The sequence below is a fragment of the Aptenodytes forsteri genome, unplaced genomic scaffold, assembly GCF_000699145.1.
Source record: "Aptenodytes forsteri isolate BGI_AS27 unplaced genomic scaffold, ASM69914v1 Scaffold66, whole genome shotgun sequence".
NCBI classification, from domain to species: domain Eukaryota; kingdom Metazoa; phylum Chordata; class Aves; order Sphenisciformes; family Spheniscidae; genus Aptenodytes; species Aptenodytes forsteri.
The window spans coordinates 439,235-444,284 of record NW_008795131.1 but is presented as its reverse complement, the minus strand read 5'-3'; positions in this window follow the sequence as shown (position 1 = coordinate 444,284).

The window sequence follows — 5,050 nt, the reverse complement described above, 5'->3', positions numbered from 1 at the left end:
CCCCGCGCCCGCCCCCAGGGCGGGATCTGTCACCCCACCCCCACCGCCAGCTCAGCTCGGGCAGAGACAGGCGCTGCGGTTGAAATAAGGAGGTGATTAAGTGGAAGCAGTAGGCGATCACCCTCCCTCCAGAGAGGTGGGAAACACCCCACAGGGCCCGGACCCTGCCAGGGCTCCCCCGGCATGCACCGGCACCGTGGCGGGCGCAGGGGGTGCAGGCTGGGAACAGCCTGGCGGCCGGAGCGGTGACATGATACTTGGGACGCTGCATGGGCAGGGACCTACACCAGCTTCAAACCCGCCGCCTCACCCCCTCCTCACCTGAAGCGGAGCTCAGCAGCCCCGCGCCGAGCCGCGGGGAGCCCCGGCAGGGCACAGCCTTACCCTCAGCAGCACATCCCAACAGTAACGCATCTTCCCAGCTGCGGCTTAAGCCCTATGGCCTCTATGCACCGACTCCATCTGCAAATACCCCACACAATCAAGCCCAAATCTTAAGTTTCCCCTCGCCCCAATCACAGCACCTTTCCTCTTGTCTTGCTGCATGGAGCAGACACGGCTCTACCCCAGCGGGTCACAGGCTCAGGGGGACCAGCCCACGCTCCCACCACCCTTCCAGCAGCGTAGAAGGGTCAGGCATGACAAAGCTTCCCAAAGCAGGGAGCCCGGCTCCCCACCACTGCCCTCCTGGCTTCTAGCCGGAGCATCTCCCAGCAGTGCGGCGCTGGCCGGGCTGGGGCAGCTGTGGGTCGGGCCGGCTGCCAGCCCAGAGGGAGAAGCAAGCGCAGGGAAGCGAAGTGCCAGACGGCAGCAGCTGCCGGGCTAAGTTGAGGCAGGGTCAGGGCAGACTGCAAGTCATGCTGATGTGAAAGCCCTCCCCAGCCTCCACGCTGCGGCACGTACCTGCACAGAGCCCCTGCTGCTGCTCATCCCCTTCCCAGGCTGCGCCCAGGCCAAGGGCAGGAGGTTGGGTTGGTGCCCTCAACCCCACAGGCCGGCGGGAACATCAGACCCAACGCCAGGAGGGAGCGGGGCTGTCCCAGGTCCTCGCACCACCGAGCAGCGGGGCCGTGTGTCACGGGCAGGGAAGGCTGCCTGTTGTTCAGCCTTACCCAGCCCCGCACAGCTCGCCAACAGCACTCGCTCTCCGAGTTTCAAGCCCCTGACCCAGGCTTGGACAGGGCAAGGGGCGAGAGCCTGGGCTCTGGCCTGCGTCCAGGGTGCCAGCAGACCTCTGCACAGCACCCGCGGATCAGGAGGGACCAGCATCCACGGAAGCCACAGTTTCTCCGGGCAGTTTCTCACCCCTTACGGCAGGGAGGGAGCATCTCCTGCCTCCCCTCCCAGCCGAGCACACCACAGGGTCCAGGGAGAAGAGGGGGGGTGCTTCCAGGCAGCCCCCACTTCCAACCCCAGCTTTCAGAAGCAGGCTGACAGCAGCCAAGGTCTGCCCGCACGAAGACGAGCGCGCAGGCTTTGCGATACCCAGAGCCACCCTCCTCAGACAGGGCCGAGGGCATGATGGCAGCTGGCCTCTCCCACACCACCACCGCAGCCCCCGCTCCTCCCCAGCGGACGCGTACAGCCGCTCCGCAGCCTGCCCCGCTGCCTCCGCATCGCCCTCCCATTGCGGGCAGCTTGCGGTGTGCCCGGCAGATCCAGCTGCACTTCCCCAGCCCCTGGAGCTGGGAGCACCAGGTGAAGAATCTCAAGCCAAGGGCCAACACGGCCCAGCGCAGATCTTTACCCCGCAGCCCCGCAGTCCCGAAAACGGCGGTAATTGGGACACAGCTCCCCCTTTCTACCCGCCGCCATCCTTCACCCGTGTTCAAACCACCGCCCCGGGACTCCGCCACCCTCTGCAAGAGGCTCGAAGGAACTCGGTGTCCCACCGCCCAAGAGCTCAATTACCCCGATCAATATTTGGTCACGGCTTTCACCATCTCAGTCAAGTGTAACCACGTACTTTAGATCAAGTACCCCTAAAGGCTTAGCCGTACTTCACCGCCATCCCCTGCTCACCCAGCACTCCACGCTCTTGTGACTCTCCAAGCGCTCTGAAAAGCCGGTTTCGTCTACAAATTTGAGGGAGTAAAAACCGCCGCGGCAGGAACAGCAGCTAGTTTGGAAACAGCCCTGATGAGGGCCGTGAACCCCGTGAGGTCACAGGCAACGTAACAGGAACGGTGTCAGGCAAACCAGGCTGCGATTCACACGCTGCAGCGCGGGGAGTCGGGATCACGCAGAAAAAAAGAACCACCACACAAAGCCCCTGCAAGGGCATTAGCTTGAGGGCTTCGTCAAGTGAAGCTTGCAGCATAAGGAAATAGCTGATACACTCAGAAAATGGTGCGACACTCCGCTCGTGCCAGATCCGAACCAGAAACAGGTTTCTGTTGCGGTCACTACCCACCTCCGGGCACTCATCAGCCTGTGGTGCGCTCCAGAAGGAAGCTATGTAGGACACCGAGAACACCGATCACAAACGCGCACTAATTACACAGGGGAACAAAACGCAGGAGGATACCAGCGGTCTCGGTAAACAGAGGTATTTGAGATTTGGGGCAGTGTCACCTCACGTTTACCGACAGCCGAGGGAACAGGTCAGTGATGCAGGAGACCCCGGGGTGGGGCTCTCCCAGAGCAGTCAGCTCTGCCCACCTAGTACCAGGCTACAGCAGGAGGGAGGAACCCCGTTACTGAAAGGAAGCCCCAAAAGTTTCCTGGGCGCTCTCTTTCGCATGGGCCACGCTGTCACAAAACACAAGAGCCCCTCAGTGGTGTCACAGGGTTTATTAGTCCTTGGTAGATACAGTTTAGATGATTCCAATCTGGAAAGAAGCAAAGCACGTTAAAACAGACGTTACGGAGGGAGAAAGGCAGAGCCTCCACCACAGACATCACTGCCAGGGCTGCAGCTCCCCGGGATTCCTCTCCTCCAAGGACAGGCTTCTTCCTCCCAGACCCGCCCAAGTGCCTTACATGAACTGCTTTAAACATTAACTCCACGGTGACCCCTGTGCTAACCCACAGCCACGTTCCCCTGCTCCAATACGTACCCACCACCGCCTCCTGTCGACCTCAACCACGCCGCGGACTAAACTGCCTGCTGTTTCCAGCCGCCTGCGTGGCAGAAACCCCTCCTTCGCCCAGGCCGGCAGCGCAGCAGTGCCCCTGCCCTAACGGTGCCCCTGGCGTCATTTCCCGCTGTTAAGTGAGCTGCCAACAGCGTTGGCCAAGAATGCCGTTAGGATGAACGCCCTGTCAACCCAGAAGCTGCAGGGCAGTTTCTGCATCCTCCCCGCTAATACTCTGGAGCTCTCGTAGTCCTGTGGAGTGGAGCCCCTCCCTGGATGAGCTGAAGAACAGCAGCAATTCCCTCTCAGTAGCTTTTCCCACCTAACCTCACGATCTTCCAGGCAGAATCACGTTTTGCTAGACAATGGGGTCTTGCCTCTGAACACTCAGATCCCGTCTAACTTCAGGGACACTCCACAGAAGTGCCGCCGCGCTTGAAGCGCAAGTACCTCATCACCTGTACGCCAGGAAGAACAACCGGGCGCAGGAGATACAAGACAACGGGAGCTGCAAAGCTTCAAAGATTTCTCACCTTGTTGGCTACATCCAGCGCATCATAATCCGGAGCCAGTCGGACGTAAGCCTTCTTCTCCCCATCAGGCCTAGAGAGGAACAGGAGGCATCAGTACAGAGGCACACAACTCCTCCCACCCGCTCCACGTTCCTGCTATAGCAGTGTGCATCAGTGGTTCCTTTGGAAACATCACTTTACTCAGTGGTAAAACACGTTCACATCACTTGCACAAGACTCCCTGGGTGTTAGAAGAGCTCCCCGATGAAGCCGACCCTCTGGTCTGCCAACATTTCCCACTTCCACTAAGATGTGCTCAGTCACAAGTTGCATTTCTCAAAACTTTAACACTGAAAACGCTACGGAGCTTCATCCCACACCTCCCGAGAGTACCCACAACTGTTGAAACTCACACGCGTTCCTGTTTTCTGCTAAAAGCCACTGCGGGCTCTTGAAGCATCTCACACCCACCAGCGACCTCTTCTCCCCCTCTTCTCACCTAATCAATGTGTTGACCTTGGCCACATCGATATCGTACAGCTTCTTGACAGCCTGTTTGATCTGGTGCTTGTTTGCCTTGACATCGACGATGAACACCAGAGTATTGTTATCCTCTATCTTCTTCATCGCCGACTCTGTGGTCAAAGGGAACTTGATAATGGCGTAATGGTCCAGCCTGCAGGGGAGAGACACCGTGGTTAAAGGCTGGCAGACACCATCGATGCACTTCAGGGGCTTTCATAATACCACGGCTACCATCTAAGAAAGTCTGGGGTGCATCAGTAGCCAGAAAAGTTCTAATCACAAACTCTCAGGCTTTGGTCGCTTGAAATCATCACCTGCACCCCAAACACCCCCCCCAGCGCAGCACCCTGGCAAGGTCTCACCCCGGGACCTGCAGCGGGGCACAGGTCCCCAACGCCAGCCCACGCACAGGGCTGCTCCCACCCCGCAAGCCCTGCAGCAGGGCAGAGCCCAACACCCCACACGTACTTGTTTCTCCGTGGGGCGCTCTTCCGGGGGTACTTGGGCTGCCGCCGCAGTCGCAGGGTTTTGGGCCTGCGGAAGGTGGGCGATGTGCGGATCTTCTTCTTCTTGTGGCTGTGGACCCCCTTCAGGACGGCCTTCTTGGCCTTCAACGCCTTAGCCTTTGCCTCTGTCTTCGGAGGCACAGCTATGACGACAGCTCAGTCAGCACAACCAGGATCTGTAGCACCAGTATATGCTCCCCTGCCTGCCCTAACGGGCCATGGCTTACCCTGTCACGCAACTCAATGAACGGGACCTCTCCAAGCGGCCCATGCTCCCTCATCCAACCAAGACCAACCCCAAAACGCCCAACGGGGCTGAAGTTTCCCCCTTCCCCCCCCAAGAAACCAGTTTCCCATCGCACCAGCGGACAGCGGCTTTCATTCCCTCCCCACCTCCCTCACCCCCCACAGACCCCAGGAGTCCCAGCAC